The sequence below is a fragment of the Ceratotherium simum genome, chromosome 32 (assembly GCF_057802395.1).
Source record: "Ceratotherium simum simum isolate JZ-2026a chromosome 32, ASM5780239v1, whole genome shotgun sequence".
Classification (NCBI taxonomy): Eukaryota; Metazoa; Chordata; class Mammalia; order Perissodactyla; family Rhinocerotidae; genus Ceratotherium; species Ceratotherium simum.
In genome coordinates, this window is record NC_141931.1 from 6353485 (window position 1) to 6362911 (window position 9427).

The 9427-nt window shown below is 41.0% G+C and overlaps 1 long non-coding RNA gene across 1 annotated transcript; it reads left to right on the forward strand.

The window, feature by feature from the left end:
* Nucleotides 1-219: 219 nt before the first annotated feature.
* LOC147912949 (uncharacterized) lies at nucleotides 220-9170 on the forward strand. Its single transcript, XR_015549379.1, has 4 exons — nucleotides 220-334; nucleotides 4676-4802; nucleotides 5099-5174; nucleotides 8923-9170. It is a non-coding gene; the product is annotated as an uncharacterized LOC147912949 (long non-coding RNA).
* The last annotated feature ends 257 nt before the right edge of the window (nucleotides 9171-9427 follow it).

The window sequence follows — 9427 nt, forward strand, 5'->3', positions numbered from 1 at the left end:
GAATCAAAAGGCCCATGGGCAACAAGGCCCTCAAAAGAGACCCCAAGAGAAATTCAAAGAAGAATATACACAGCTTGACAAAACGGAGCCTGAGATCTTATCTGAAAAAAAAAAGTTCAAGCTGCCAGAGAGAAAGGTGTCAAAGGTGAAGGGAACTTGTGAGTTCAACTAAGATGAATAAATCTACCCACGTGGTGAAACTCAACTGAAAGTCGACACGCATGTGACTAACCCAGCGAGCCAGGGACCCAGCCTGGCCAAGGGAGGAACCGGAGAACGGGAGAGCGGGCGGAAATGAGAAGCTGTTTGTTGTGCTAGAAGAAACTGGGTGGAGGTGAGTGTCGGGGACAGTTTCTGGCTTGTTTGGTGGTAGGCTGGGGCAATTATGTAATGATAGTTTTGTAAGGACCTTCCTAAAATAACAGCCTCATGAGCAGCTGATAATAACAAATAAAACAACAGCATGAAGGGAAGCTAGAATGAGTTTTACTGATGGAGTGCTGCAGGCTGGGCAGGACAGAGCGCCTCCCCCAGGGGTTAGGAGGGTGGAAGGTGGGAGCTGCTGGATGGGCTTCTCTAACTCAGGCGGGCAGTTCCTGGGGGTCTGGGAGACTCAGTGTTGAGGAACCTCTGGAGCTCTCAGCCCAGTAAATCCATTCTCCTGGAAACTACCCCTGTCCTTCTCACTCAGGCTCGGGCTGATTCACTTAGGTACGGAGAGTCTGTCCAAGTTGGTTCCTGCCTGGATTTTTGGCTTGAAGACTCAGTGCTATGAAGTTAGTTATCTCAGTGTCAAAAGCACTAAGGTGTGCCAGGCATTCACCAAACACATCAGTTAAACAAAATAAGAAGTTCTTCCATACCTAGTCATCAACAAAATCTGGCAGAAGAATTTGAGAATGCAAGAGAAACCACCAGTGTACATATATCACCAATAAACCTGCTTGCTGTGGAAGCCTTAACACCCAAGCAGTTAGGAGATCTCTCTCTGGTATCCAAGCAGAGATCTCATCAATACTCCAGACAGGAGGTCTGCATAGACCTGCTGTGCCCTCCCAGGCAAGTGTGACTGCAGGGCCTCCTGGTTGTCGTGTCCCAAGTTCACTCCTAAAAATTGATGGACATACATCCTAGGCTGCATAGCACTAAGATGCACAACTTGGGGACTCAGAAACCACATTTCCTGGCATAGAGTAACGCTAGTCATCAAGGAGGGAGATTCAAGCTGATGCCCCAAAATAGGACAAGGGATGCCAACAGAGTCCAGGTGGCCCTCAGATCTCTGGTTCCAGTCTTTCCTTAGGCCCAGCTACATCTTTGCCCCTCCCATTGTAAAAAATTTTCTTAGATCCTTGAGTCAATTAATTCCCCTTTGGGGCTAAATTAGCTTTAGTTGGTGTTCTATCTCTTTCCATCAAAACAATATGCAGAGGGGGGTGGCCCTGTGGCCTAGTGGTTAAGTTCAGCATGCTCTGCTTTGATGGCCCAGGTTTGGTTCCTGGGTGGGGACCTACACCACTCATCGGTGGCCATGCTGTGGTGGTGACCCAGATACAAAATAGAGGAAGATTGGCACAGATGTTAGCTCAGGACGAATCTTCCTCAGCAAAAAACAAACAAACAAACAAAAAACAATATGCAGAGGCTAGTGAAATCAGTGTGGGCATTTGACAAAAAGAATCCAGCTGCTGAGGAAGAGGGACACAAGCTCCCAGCAGAAGCAGGCTAGGAAAGGTCTTGGTGTTCATGATCCAGAAGTTCTTGCTCTTGACTTGGGACAGGTCGCAGTGAATGTTGCTGTAGGTGCCAGTGGGAGCACTAAAAGAAAGGCAACCCAGGCTTAATCGCTGGAAAGTTGGGGCGAGGTGGATAAGGGAGGTATCAAAGAGACCTGGGGAAGGGGAGGGAGAAAAGGCAAGGAGGCAGATGCTGCTGTTCTCTGATTTGCAGCTTCAGTGACCGTGACCATGGCTGTGACAGCAGGCTCAACCACCCGTTTAGGGAACTTGTCATTTAGAGGAGGAATTTGGCTGATCTAGGGGACAGTCAGAGACATGCAATACATGTGACTCAAGAAACCATGCAGTCAGGAATAGTGCTTCAAATCTGCAGGATTAGGACATAAACACACCTCATAAAAGAAAATCATATGAAATTTCAGCGGTATAATAGGTCACATATCTGTAAACAACTGGGTGATCATAAAACTCCATTTGAGACAGTCCTGGTTTACACTCATTGTTCTGGCAGAATTGTTAAAAGCAACCTGTTTCACACTCAGAAGTATCCCAGTTTGAATGATAAATTTTATGGTCACCCTAGGGAGCAGCTAACTTGCTACTGTGTCGTAGTTGAAAGGAGGGATGGGTTTCAAGGGGAATAGTAACTTCTGCCCAAAGGAATACAGGGAAGCCACAGGGAGCAGAGAGAGGATGGGAAGGAGAGAAGTAGCAGCTTTGGGAAGAAAGAGAGGAAAATGAAACTTCTTTCCAATATTGGTAGGAAAGAAGAGGAAGATATAAGGAATAAACAGAATGGTATGAAAAAAAAATCAGCAGCCAGAAGAAAACTGCTGAGGATAGAATGGGTGGAGCTGCTGGTGAGGTCTGGTGAGCTCAGAGCCACAAGGACATGTGATCCCGGGCACATCGGAATGACCTTGGAGGATACTCAAGTGTCACTGAAGGAGATGAGTGATTCACGGAAGTAGAACCAGACTGGGCAGAATCCGGGCTGAGTAATTCACTGCAGGCAGTAGGATAAGCGTGTGTCACTGCCAGAGACCAGAGCTGTGCATAGTGATGACAAACGAGATCAGGACTAAGGTCTAGGTCAAGAGGGGAAGACGGACACCAGCGAGCCCTCCAAGGAAGCTGCTGCTCTGAGGTTCTCAGAAGGACTCAGGCTTTTTACTCTGAGAAATGCAAGGTTACTGGTCAGCCCTGACTCGGGGACAGACATTGAATCCCAAGAATATGAACATCTAAGATCAACTCCTTAACTCAGGAAGACAAGGAAAATGAGATCCAAGGGAATTAAGTGGCTTGCAGCGTCCACAGCGGCAGGCAGCAGCAGAATTGAACTCTAGAGCTAGAACAGCAGTAGCCTGATTCTCAGGGAGGTACTCAGGTATACTGTAAAGAACACACAGGTCCATGAGATGCTAACAAGAAGCCCTTCCTTTTGTAAATTAACCAGTGTACACTGGAACACTAAAGGAATTCAGAAACCTTGAAGTGAAAAATCAATTTAACCCAGAATTTTCTGAACTTATTTGACTATGGTAACCAGTTTTTGCACAAAATGCAGAATTTCTTCTTGAGAGATACATCTAAGAACATGCTTCAGAAATGCGACCCATACAATCCTTGGCTGCTTTGAACAGACCCAGTTTCCCTGGGGTTGAGTGCAACTCTTTGCATTTGCCTCCCAGAGCCTTTGCAATAGGGTCTGAACATACAGCCATGCTCTTTTGGTTGATAACAGTCTCCACTAGGAAATCTCCTGTTTTGAGGGATTTTTTTGGGTCCAATGGTCCTTGTGCTGTGTATTCTCCATTTACCACTCCAGATCCACTCTCCACCTTCTCCACCTGCTCTCTACCAAGAGGGCTGACCTGTACAGGCCACATTAATGTGCTCGGACTTCCTTGTCACCCTCCTCCCTGACTTCTGTTAGTATGTGGGCAAAGGGGACCAGTAGGAGATGAGGAGAAGCAAGAGGTCAGGCACTTGGTTCCTGGTTTCCTCCCTCAAGCAAGATCCCATGTGGCCCCTTTCTCCTAGCTTGCTCTCTTTCTAGGCTCTGGAGATCACTCGCTCAAAGTTCCTTGGGCCTAGGGGTATACGGTGACATTGTGATTTATAATAAGAAATATATATTTGGTCTTCATCCTCATTTCTGGCAGAGAGCTCCTAAAACTCTTAGAATTTCATAAATGATGAGAGTGATAAAGATGTCTTTTTTATATTAAAGAGGAGACTTTTGAAATATACCCAAAGATGGGGGCTGGTTGCCAGGAGAACCAACCTTGTGATTAGAGGGTCAGAACTTTATGTCCCATCCAGGGCAGAGGTGCTGGAGATTGAAAGTAATCACCAGTGGCCAATGATTTAATCAACCATGCCTATGTAATGAAGCCTCCATAAAAAACCAAAAGAATAGGGTTCAGAGAGCTTCGGGGTTGGTGAACATGTGGAGATGTAGGTAGAGTGGTGTGCCTGGAGAGGACATGGAGACTCCATGCCCTTTCCCCACTCCTTGCTCTATGCATCTCTTCCATCTGACTGTTCCTGAGTTATATCCTTTTATAACAAACTGATAATCTAGTACAACAGTTTGTGTAAGACTTTTCTCACTGAGTACAAGGTTCATTCTCATATCTTTCTAATTATAGACATTTTAAACATTTTTGTGCAACCAGAGATAAAACAGTCCTATTGCAGCATTATCTACCTCTTATTCATGAAATGCACTTTTGCTGTGTAAAGAATTTTCCTTATTTTGTCAATTGCTGGTTTTGTCATCATTCACTGACGACCGTCTCTGCTGAATGCCCTTGAGCTTTCAGAATCAGGGTGTCGTCAGGTGGTGAGAGACCTGCGATCATTCTACCTATTAATATAAGTGTTTCCAACCAGTGTCTGAGGTTTGTCTCTGTTTTTCAATTGTCTAGGTGTCTCTGCCGCCTGAGAATGACAGATGGAATGAGACCAGAGCTCAGCTGCTGGCACAAATGGATGTTAGTGTGGGAGGAAGAGTGGCCGAGGAGCTCATATTTGGAACTGATCATGTTACAACAGGTTGGCTGTAAAGCATGGCTTTCATCCAAATTGTGTTTGTTGGTTTAAAGATATATTTTAAAATTGAGTTTGTGTATATTATTATTTTATTATTATTCTTTTTATTGAAGTATAGTTGGCATACAGTATTGTATTAGTTTCAGGTGCACAACATAGTGATTGGACTTTTATTTACATTCCAAATGATCACCCTGATAAGACTACTTACCATCTGTCGTCATACAAAGTTATTGCAACATTGTTGACTATGTTCCCTGTGCTGTATATTACCTTCTATGTATGTTTTAAAATTTTAGGTGTTTCCAGTGATTTTGATAATGCAACCAAAACAGCAAAGTGGATGGGGTTACTGGATTTGGAATGAGTGAAAAGGTAATAGCTAATTTTAATCCCTCCTCGCGCATCAAATGGTTATGTGCCAAGTATCTCTTTGTGAGAGAGTGTTCTCATTGTAAATTGATAACGTTTACTTTTCCTGTCTCATTCCAAATGGATTTGATGCAACTTATTCTAAACTAAATGTTATTTTCTGAAAAATCAAATGTAGCATTCTCTTTCTATTCTAGCTGCTCGAACAGCAACAGTTATTACTTTGTGAATTAACCAAATGATAAGATAAAATCTTTAGTCTTTTCTATTCGTATTATTACCGCCCAACGTGGGGCCTTCTGCTCGCCGCAAGACATGCCAATAGTCAAGAGGCAAAGCGGTAGGAGAAAAAGAACTTTCTTATTACAGCCTGCTAGCAAGAGGGAAGATGGCCAACTCATGTCCAAAAGAACCATTTTAAGGGGGCATGAAATCTTACAGCAGTTATATAGGCCATTGTATTATTGGGGAGGAAGTTAGGAATGTTGACCTTCTAGTGTTACAGACTGGGAGTGCCACACCAGATCTTTCAGTTGTCATTGATGATGGCTATCAGCATAGATTCTCTGTTTGGGGGTCATCACATTCCTAAGGAACTCAAAAAAACGAAGTTATCGCCGCTGAGAGGTACATGCACAAGCAGGGGTCGTAAAATCTACAGAGCAGTTAGATCTCCTGGAGGGTGCAGATCCAGCTGGGTTAGTTTGTCAGAGGTCATTCAAAATTTCAATAGAGTTTTTCTTTTCTATAATATGGCTTCCCTCATGTCAACCTTGTCTTGAGCCGGTATCAGTACGACATAAAAGACATACTTGTTGAGCTTGCTTACTTTGCCCTTTCCACGTATTTCACGTTCTTACATTGTCACTGTGGCTCCATGAAGCAATTCTAATACTCTGTGAATTGTGGATTTCTGGACTTAGAGTAGCTGCCAATGTTTTCTAAAAAGGTACTCAGAACCATACTAAGGATATAAAATTTTCTCTCTTGCTCACACTTTTAATTTTAGCATTATACTTTCAGAGGAATTTTGAAATTTCTTTGCCCTCAAGGGCATTTTTATATGTATTTCTTCCCTGGCCCCCATGATATTTATTTCCTTATGTATAGGATAGTACTACCTCTGTTACATTTATTAGTGTTTTCAGGTTTTTCTGCTCAATTTCTTTCTTCCCATTGGTTTTAGCTTTGGATTTATAACCTACAGTGACACAGGGAAACTAGTCCAGAAACTCAATCTGCTATTGAACAAGAAATCAGAATCCTTCTAAGGGTAATGACCATATTTTTCTATGCTTTTTAGTCTATTTAGTCATAATGTGCCTAAAAAACTGGGTGCTTACAAAATAGCTGAAGGCCTCTGTTCCTTAGAAATGTCACTCTACATAATAAAGATAATAGATGCACCATTGCAGCCATGATTTAAATATGTTGTTAGGGAAGCTCTGGTCATAGACTGGATCTTTCCTTTATTCTGGCCATAGGCTAAAAACAGTTTATATCTACAATTATAAATATTCCATTCTGCTTTAGCTGCAAAGCCATAAAAGGCATTAGACTGGGGGATGTTGATTATTGAGTCTCTATTGCTTTCCCACTCTGACATATTTATTCAACAAATAGTATTAATTGCTTTGTGCCTAGCAGTGCTGAGAATACAGAATAAGCCAAACAAAGATCCTTTTGACTGCAGTGTGCAATAGAGATTAGGGTAAAGGCACGTGTGAGAGTAAAGGCAGTGAGATCAGTTAGTGCTGTGGTAATGTAGTTGTGGTATAATGGATGCTTGGATCAGGCTGGTGAAAGTAGAAACCGAGAAACATGAGTGGGTTCAAGAGATACTGGTGTCGTGGAATCAACATGCCTTTGTGATGTTTTGACTGAGAAAGCAGCTAATAGAAAGCTGTTGTTTAGATTTCTGTCTCATGTAACTGTATAGTTGTTTGTGTCATTTACTGAGAAAACACTGGAGATGAGCTAAAGCTGGGAAACGCGTACATCGTGAGTTCAGTTTATACACGTTGAATTTGAGGTGTCTTAGTGAAGATGCGTGGGTCTGGAGCTTAGCGTAGAGGTTGGATATTTGTTCCATTTTGGATGTGCGTGAAGGCAGGTCTTCAAATGGAAAGGAAGACTGAGCTGAGTGCCAGCAGTCTTTAGTGAACGGAGACTGTAAAGAGGGTAGTAGATGGCACAGTGAAGGGTGTTAGGTAAGGCTACAGTCGAATGGTGTGAACTTCTAAAGAATAGTGCTTTATAGAAGAGGATGTGATAGTCATGGTCTGGAAGTGGTGATGGGAGCAAAGAGCTCGCCTCTGTACCTTGAAGTATCTGGTATAAGAGCAGCTACATAACTGCACATGAGAGTCAGAGAAAGCAGTCTCCCCAAGAAAGCCAGGATTTGATAATTCGGGGAGGTAGAAGAAGGGCTTTAGAGTAGTTAAGGAATGGAAGGTTTATAAAATGGAAAGGTTTAGAAGGTATTTCAGAAGAGGAAGAGTCTCTGCCTTCCCAGAATCTTCATTCTCTTTCCCTTACTATATATGTTATTCTGAGTCAATTATCTATACTCTAGGACTCCTAGAGCGTTGGAAATACTCTTTCTTTGCTATAGTACATTTCTGAAAACTCAGAAAAGAGAAGAGCAAAAATGGGGTCCTTTCCTTCTGAAACAATAGATTGGAAAGACAGTAGGTCCTCTTTCCTCTAGATAGCGAGCTTAACTGTTATGAAGGGGAAATGATTACTAGTCAGTAGCATTTTAGGTTCAAATGTATATGAGACTTAAACGCATAACAACCTAATGGTAGTCTTACATGTTGTAAAGTAAGGGCTTCATGCCAGGAGAGTTTTAAAAGTCATTGTTAATTTATTCTTGATTTTTAGTTGCAACCTTATATGATATATTTCTAACATTTTATATATTTTCTTTAATTTGATTATTTCACTTGAACATAAAAATTATGTTCAGAATGTCTAACAATTGTGCTGTGTTTATATTACTTATGTTTCTTGGTGTTGGTAAATTCATTTTTACATTTTTCCATCCAGCTTTGTAAGGGCAAAAATATGATTAAATATCCAAATATTGGCATAGACATTGTACAGGCAAATGTTGTGACACTGCCAAAAATGAACTATTATTGGTGCCATTATTTGTGAGCTGATAAACTTAATACAAACTCACCTTTGGAAAGACAATTGAAGGATTTAAGTGACAAATTTACGGTGAGCTCCAAAAATAAAATCAAATATATGAAAATTAAGATTGTCTAATGATACTGTGTTACACTTGTAACAAATTGACAAGTGAGTCTGTTACCAAGTAAAAGAATGGAAAGGTATATCCTTTCTGGCCATTTTAGACTGTATAAATTGGTGAAATCTCGAGGTGAAAGGGGAGAACTTTCTTTCCTTTTTGACATATGTAATGAATAGAGAAATAGATTTCTATGTTCACAGACCTTATTTAAAAAGTAGATAAGTACAATGCATATTTTTATTTTTTTAAGTAGCTTTTTGTCTAAGTAGTCCTCAGTTATCTGTGTGATAGATTTTGAGGTTAAAAATAGAACACTTGGAAGTACAAAAGAATTATCTTTGGGAACCAAGCTTTTAAATATTTTCATCTTTTATAAATAGAAATCTGTAGATTTCACATTTTGGGGGATACATTAAAGGTTTTTTCTTTTCTCATTTACGGTTTTTGCTTCTCCTAAGTTTTCTGCCTCTTACATATCTGCTATTTCAGGACTCATATGAATGGGAGAAACTTATCTTGAAGACCCGTGCAAAAGAGCATAAGAACCTAGCAGAAGATTTATTGACCTATGAGACTTTGGATGCCAAGGAGATTCAAATTGTTCTTGAGGGGAAGAAATTGTAAGTGAGATGATAACTCTCTTGAAATGGAGGCATTGCTGGTTTTATTGCAAGAATATAAGTGGTATGGCAGTAATCTCCTTTTGCAATGTTTTTCTCCCATTCTTGACTTGGTATCACTCAAGGGTGTGAAATAATTTGTTGATTTTTTGTCACAGTTATCTAATTTTGGTTACTTTCATGATGGACACCTACTGCAAATGGCAAATATATTAAAGAAAATAAAGAATTATCGGGATTGAAAACAGCTTGTTTGAGAAATGTCAATCTGTTATTAAGTTGAAAATAAGTAATGATTTTATGGTTGGTTGTTGTACTAGATGTGAATAAGAACTGTGCCTTTAACTCCTGGGAAGTATTTTTACTTAGCGAAG